This window comes from Piliocolobus tephrosceles, chromosome 1, assembly GCF_002776525.5.
Source record: "Piliocolobus tephrosceles isolate RC106 chromosome 1, ASM277652v3, whole genome shotgun sequence".
NCBI classification, from domain to species: Eukaryota; Metazoa; Chordata; class Mammalia; order Primates; family Cercopithecidae; genus Piliocolobus; species Piliocolobus tephrosceles.
The window spans coordinates 47,909,895-47,917,962 of NC_045434.1; the positions used below are offsets into that span (position 1 = coordinate 47,909,895).

At 32.4% G+C, this 8,068-nt stretch overlaps 1 long non-coding RNA gene across 1 annotated transcript; it reads right to left on the reverse strand.

Annotated features, from left to right (window-relative positions):
• Positions 1-267: 267 nt before the first annotated feature.
• LOC111536902 lies at positions 268-6,664 on the reverse strand. Its single transcript, XR_002729855.1, has 2 exons — positions 6,489-6,664; positions 268-429 (listed from the first exon to the last, which is right to left on the reverse strand). It is a non-coding gene; the product is annotated as an uncharacterized LOC111536902 (long non-coding RNA).
• Positions 6,665-8,068: the final 1,404 nt, after the last annotated feature.

Consider the following 8,068-nt stretch of genomic DNA (forward strand, 5'->3'; position numbering starts at 1 on the left):
ATCTGTTATAAATTGTTAAAAATACATTTTAATATTGTTTTAAAATCTGAAATAAAAAGAAAATTATTTTATCTAATCCTGAGATTAGATATGTCATTCAAATGTTGACAAATATCATAATAATGTCTATAATAGCAAAAGAATCCATGTCAGATATACGCTTCACACTTAATTGTCCTAAGTTCCCTTTGGTCTAAATAAGTATCTCAGACTTTGACACTTAAAAGGCATTTCTTAGATAGGGACTCCATTAAATCAATCAGTAAGTATCATCAGAATGTTTATAAGGAGGCCGGTAAGAGGTGTTCTTTCCATGGGACACCCCCTTAGTAAGAGAGAAATGAGTCCCAGTTATGTCTTTACTCTTTCCCCTCCCATATACTTGATTTACTTGTTCCCTGCTTCTCCAGGGAAAGGCAACATGAACTCCTATAACCAAGATAACAAAGAATGATGAGTTATATATGGAATTACAATCTTCCTTTCTCATTTGACTCTCATGGTTGGTGCTCCTCTGGTTGCTGACAAAATTTTTTGAAAAGTTTTATGTTTGTTTTCTCCCCTCATTGTAACTTATAAAACTATATTATAAGAGGGCAAAGGCCAGTCCTTGCAGTACCATGCTATAGAAGCATTAGTATTTTATTATTAGGACAACTTTTTAAGAAAAAATTTGGATTATCACATGGCAAGTGGCTAAGAAGCATTTGGACCTTCAAGAGAGATTTTTCAAAGTCCTTTGGTATATTTATTTCTATGGCTACATAGTATCTAGAATATATATACAGATTTTTTTTTTTTTTTTTTACCAATTTTCATTTGTCTCCACCATCATTGTAAAAGTCTTCTTCATTCTCTTTATGTGGATAATCATTCTAGTGATGTGAGAGATAGTCTCTCCCTTTCTCCATGTCTAAACAAAGAATTCAAAATTTTCATATTAAGTGACCTTATACACAATTCTTAGAGGGTCCGATATGGTGGTGGATGAGTAATGAGGGGAAATTCCATTACTTTTATGGCAGAAATGGTTCCATTCAGTGTACTTTCACTGAGAAGGAAAATATTTCTATTTTGGTTTAGGATTCAAGAAAATGAATAATTAAGAATTTTTTTCCTATTTTTAGAAAATAAACATCTCTTTGTAGTACTGTATTCCTTAACAGAACGGACAAATAGCAGAGTTCATTTAGCAAGAGAAAGATCTTGAAATGCCTAAATGTTCTGTTAACGTGATTATAACCTGTTTTTATACAGTTGAAGGTACTGAATGCTTTTAGACAGGCATAGTAAGTTATTTTAATAGATACACTAATAAAAAAGAAGAGAGTTTTCAATTTGTATATCATATCGAATTGAAATCTGTATTTAAATGCATCTGGGGCTTTCTTTGCTAGTTGGCTAGCAATTAATCATGATTATAGTGTTTGACTGCCTATCACCTACAGGCTATTACAGAGAGACTGTTTTATAAGTACCATAGTGTTCCCAAACAAAACTGAGGGCTGGGCTGCTGTTTCTCATGGGAAAATAACGAGATACACATAAACTAAGGAGGAAGAGAGTCTTTATTTCTGCAACTGGTTACAGGGAAAAGGCCTGAAAATCATCGCCATATCAACTCAAAATTACAAAATTTTCTGGAGCCAATATACCTTCTAAGCAGTATGTCTACATGTAAATGTGCATTCATCTAAAGACATAAGTGATTAACTTCTTTTAATCTATAACTAAGGTCTGGGTCTTGAAGACCTTCCTCTGGAGCCTCAGTACATTTACTTAATCTAAATGGGTCCAGGTGTAAACTTGTTTGTGGAAGCCTAGGGAGTTTCTTCAAATCTGCAATAAAACTTGTTTAATTCTAAATGGGCCCTATTAATAATTTCTTCATTATTTTGTCATGCTTTAAGGCCCAGGAAAGACCTAGGCAGAACCCTTGGTGGGCTTTTTTTACATCCCAGCCTTTGAATAAGGGCAGTGGCTTTTAATATTTAACTTAACCACTAAGTCAATGCTGGAACAGTTGTTATGGAGGCCTGTGTTAGTGATACCTGGCCTGCTGCAATAAGACCCACATTCATTGACATATAATTTGATTCTGATTTTCATCATAATGTAGACTAGACTTCTGGATACACACACACACACACACACAGACACACACACACACATATACACAGACAGTGTGAGAGAGGGAGAGATGTATATTATAAAAATAAAGTGATTTCAGGAAAATATCAATAATTTAATGACCTAAAAAAGAAAATTAAAAATCCTTGCATATAAGCAATGTTGTAAATTCATTTAAAACTAAAACATTATTTTAGTACTGTCCCGAAAGCAGTTAGTGTTACCACTAAAGACTGTTCAACAGTGACTCAGAAAATGAAGATGGCCCTTAGCCACATACATAGATTCATTATTGGAGTTTTACCCAAGACACACATAATATACATCCATGTTCAGCCTCATTTAACAATAGTGCTCTAGCATGTCTGAAGTCACAATCCTATATCTCATAGTTATTAATTTTGCATACAATTTCCAATCTGTATAAAACTTGTATTCCATTTCTAGCCTATTACAAATATATTTTTTAGAGAATTGGTGTAAACCTAATACTACTGACCTTAACATGATAACAGAACATTTTCACCACTAGGTGAATGATTTAAAGATTATAGCATGGTTTCTGATAAAACAACCAACCAAGCAAAATTTATAAAGATTTTTAAATAATTGGTTAGCTGGCATTTCATAAATATGAAATGTAAGATTATGAGTTTTCGTTTGAATTCCTATTGTATCAACTTGACAAATCTAGATCATGTTGTTAAACCAAACCACCATAAAATTCAGTAGCTTAAAAAAACCTAAATTCATTTATTGCACAATTGACATGACATTGTGAGTTGGCTGGGAACTCAATTCCATACTATTGCCTCATACTTTATAATCAAGGGATCATTTTATAAAAATGTTTATTTTATATGGTATGATGTGAAGTCATTTAATGTCAGCTTGAGCTTACATTCAGCCAATCCCAAATCCCAGACAATTGCTTATTCAAGTTACATTGTGTAGAATTAAAAAAAAAAATAACATGTTGATCTAATTTGGTGAAAATTAAAGTGAGAGTCAGGAAATGAGTCATGTAAGTAAATAAGACTACATAACCCATAGAGTAGATATTAATATTTATTTTGCAGACAAAAATTAAGTAGATTGTAAGTTAATTTGAAGTATTTCATCAATGCTTTCTGAATATAATGATGAAAATAGATATAATTTCAATGGAAAAAACATAAAAAAGATATCTGAATAAATAAACTGATCTCATATTTTAAAAATAATGTTTTATATTCTATTAAATATGTTTTCATTGATAATAAAATCGTTTTTATTAGTAAAATATTGAGTAACAAATTTTACTAGACATTAAAAACACAAGGATGAATAAGATGTAGGCATATTTCTTTTCCTCAACAATTTTAATTCTATGAGAGAAAATAATTTTTAGAAAATCATTTGAGATTTTGACAAGTTTTATAAAGGAGGCTGTCATTGATAAAGATGAGGGTGAGGAAGCTACTTTAAAGAGAATGACAAGGGGACCTCGGTATTGTAGTGACATTTAAGGCTGATACCTAGAAGATGAGACTAAGTCATTTGTTGAAAGAGACAAGAATACAGTGTAAGGGGAAAAACTCAGCTGGAGATACTGATGTGCTCTACAAACTATGAAAAAGACAGAACTGACCATTGGTTTTATATGCAACAGATGAAGAGCTTAAAAGAGTTCACTCTCATTCTTACAGAACAGAGGAAGTTGAACAAACGTGAAAACGAATGGCATTTCTTGGGTCTATCTGAGAATTGAAATTGCAAGGGAACTGCCATCTCAATATGTAGAGAGAAAGGTACATCAAGAGAGATAAAACAACCACGATCTGCTTACAAGGAGTAGTGTGCACTGGAGCCATAGAAGAGAACTTAAACGGTGATATTGATGAATTACTGCAGGCTGAATGTGGAATAGTATGGCAGTGAGACTCTGCTGAAGGTCCCAGGCCCAAGGGAGCCTTCACACTTCCGCACCAGGATTTTTGGATGAGGATTCAAAAGATCACTTGTGGTTATGGCAGAAGAAGAGGAAGAGAAATCTTTGTGAAATTCACTCAGAAGCTTCTATATTATTCCAAGTATAAGGACTTTGCCCAGTTCTGAAACCTTATTCCTGCCCGGAAAGGAAATTTCTTCCCCCTTCAGCTGTCACTTTACTTCCCTTCTCACCTAAGCGAATGGTTTACGGGGCTCAGGGATTTAAGGAGGCAGATTGGTTGGAAAGGCTATAGCCAGGGATCTAAATGGGGGCAGAGGCAAGAAAGCTATGCAATTGAATAAACAGATGAAAGTCACAATCCCAAGATACAAGCCCACTAAAAGACCGAGATTTAATCAGAAGATTACAGAACATTCCTCTTTTCTGACACTTTATCACCACACTGACAGGGCTCAGAATGATAACAGCAGATTACATCTGAAAGAGCTATAAGGCACAAACTGTCTTTGAGGAAGAGGTACATGAGAAGACCATAGTCCTGGGGGAAAAAAAAAAAAAAGTCAAAGGGCCCTGGAAAACTTGGAAGCTTCTGGCACCTACAGGAGAGTTTACAATTTTAGATGCTGAATAAAGAGATTGTTTCAATAAAGAAGATGTGAACTTTTTTCAAAGGTGGTAATGGTTTGAGTGAAATGACCTAATATGTCCACTGAATGTGAAAAATGGACATGATAGGTTACCTTGACCAAAGTACAGTAATTTCACTGATATGGTGAAGATTGGAAATGAACTGATAAACACTTGCCTACTTAATGGTACACATATTCAACACCCTAAGATATTCTGACATTTTACAAGGTGTTAATTTGAATGTATATAGAACGATATAAGAAATCCAAAAATAGCAAATAAAAACTGATTTCTGTGGTAACAAGAAGAAGCTAGTCTTTTAATATTAAAAGACTTAATAACAAACAGTTTTTCTAATTATCTTCTACACAATAAATAAAATGAAGAACTATACATGGAGAAATATATATATAATATAAAAATAAAATACTATAGCTTAAAGATGAAACTTGAAGTCATAATATTGATAAAAGTACGTGATCATAATCAGCAATTTTTGAGGGAATACAGTAAATGACAACAATTCAGTTTTTTATTTAAATACATGATAAATATAAAAATGTTATTTTATCTTTTTTTCCTCTACTTTTTCAAAATATTTACTGTGCATGAATGGAAAGCTCTATATGCATCTATAGAATCAGATAGGTTTTATTTACTAAACACTGAGGCTGCTGAGAATTTTCCTGATTACGCCAAGATGAAGAACATTCTTTAGTTAAACAATAGACAACTAAAAGTATAAGCTTATCCATTTTAGCTACACAGTTGTCAATACATTTTCATTTTTACAACCATAAACATGTCCTCTTCACTACCTAGATAACATTTGAGAAAATAAAATTGATATTTAAGTTTGAAGAATTTTACATATAAATTTTGCAGTGAAATATTATATGTCATAACTATCAATCAAATCAAAACAAAATCAGAATTCATTTGTCTACTGTCATATAGATATGTTGCTGATGATATCATTTAAATTTGGCTTGTCATATGTTTACAAAAAATTAAAAACAATTTACTTATTTTATTAGTCTACATATGTGTGTATACATGCACGGTCATACATGTGTTTGTATGTTATGCAATTTAGGTAGCAAGATCATCACAAATAATTTGGATAATTCCAATATTATTTAGTGAATCTATGTCTTTATATGACTATCATGGGAAAAATGTGTCTTTATTGTGGTCATGCCAATATTTCTTGCTATTACTCTGTATAACACTGAGGTATGGAAATATGGCTATAAAATATAAATCAGGTGTTCAGTATACACATATAAGTTTGGTAGGTCTATAAATATGCAGAAGTGGGAGGATATTGTAAAACATTGATTTATCATCCATTTAAAAAGTCAGCTGTTAATTTACTCATATGTTTTGTCAGGTATAGTAAAGTAAGGTTTAATTATCGGAGCTTTATTTCTGTAACAGATATGCCACAAAAGGTAGTAGCTCAAACACATAGAAGTCTGTCTCACTCTTAAGACAGTCCAAGATGGGCGCTTATGTTAATGAACATGGCCTTTCCACATAGTGATTAAAATACCCAGGTTTCTTCCATTTTTGTATCATCACCATACCTAGGATTTCAAAAACCTCTTAAAACATGTAAGAAAGAGAATGAAGAAGATGGAATTTTTTTAAAAAATAACCTCTTGGCCTGGAAGAAATACACATAATGTCTGCTTCCATTCTCTTGGTAATAACAAGTAACATGGCCACACCGATTATAAGAGGATAGAAAGGTTAGCATAGGGAAAACTGATCCAGCTGAGAAGTTACTTACCAGACAGCTCCATACACTTGAGAAGGGATAATAAAATTGGACGAAAAGCAGTCTTTGCCACTGTCTAACCTCTGGCCAGCAAAAATCATATTTTTCACTTTATACGGAGATCATATACACCTACTCCCTTTTCAGAAGAGACGGCTGAAAGTAATATCTTCTTTATGTCTCAACATTCAGGATCTCTGAATTATGTATATAATCATGCCTCACTTAATGACAGAGATACATTCTAAGAAATGCATTGTTAAGTGATTTTATCAGCATATAACATCATAGACTATACTTACACAAACCTACATTGTATAGGCTACTATACTAAGCTGTATGGTATCGTTGATTGCTCCTAAGCTAGGAACCGGTACAACATGTTACTGTATTGAATACTGTAGGCAACTGTGACATAATACTAAATATTTGTGTATCTAAACATATAAAAGTGACAGGAAAAATATATTATAAAAGATTTTTTAAAATAATATACCTGTAGAAGGCATATATCATGGAGCTTGAAAGACTGGAAGTTGCTCTGAGTGAGCCAGTGAGTGAGTGATGAGTGAACGTGAAGGCCTCAGACATTACTGTCCACTAGTGTAGACTACATAAACACTGTATACTTAGGGTACACTAAATTTGTCAAAAATGTTTTTCTTCAATAATAAATTGATCTTAGCTTCTTGTAACATTTTTATTCATAAATGTTTAAATTCTTTGACTCTTTTGCAATAACATTAGCTTAAAACACACACACATTGTACAGTTGTATAAAATATTTCCTTTCTTTATATTCTTATTTTATAAGCTGTTTTTGTGTTTAATTTTTTAAGTTTTTTTTATTTTTACTTTGTAAACTTTTTTGTTAAAAACTAAAATACAAACACACACATTAGTCTAGGACTACACAGGATCAGGATCATCAATGTTATTGCCTTAAGCCTCTACATCTTGTCCCACTGAAAGGCCATCAGGGACAGTAACAGAAATCGATCTGTCATCTCCTGTAACAATGCCTTCTTCTGGAGTACTCCCATAGAACCTTCTTGAGTCTGTTTTACAGTTAACTTTTTATAAATATAAGTAGAAGGAGAAAGAGTATACTCCAAAATAATCATATAAATAGTATAGTAAATAAATAAATACATAGTATAGTATATACGTGAACAGAATAATAATAATGGTTTATTTTTTGTCGAGTATTATGTACTGTACATAATTGTATGGGCTATAGTTTTAGACTACTGGCAGTGCAGTAGGTTTGTTTCCAATAGCATCACCAAGAACACATGAGCAATGCATTGTGCTATGACATTATGATGGCTATGACATCACTAGGTGATACAAATGTTTTAGCTTCACTAATAATCATATATGACCAGCATTGTATATGCCATTCATTATTAAATTAAATGTTGTTATGTGGTGCATAGCTATACTTGTGTCTCTCTATCAGGTATAGATTTGTTTCTCTATGTTTTTCTAGTCTGTAAACCAAAAGACAAGCAAACTGCCCTACCTTTATCCAAGCCATTATTTTTCAGAATAGTGACTAAAAACAACACAATTAGCACTCAGACTAAATA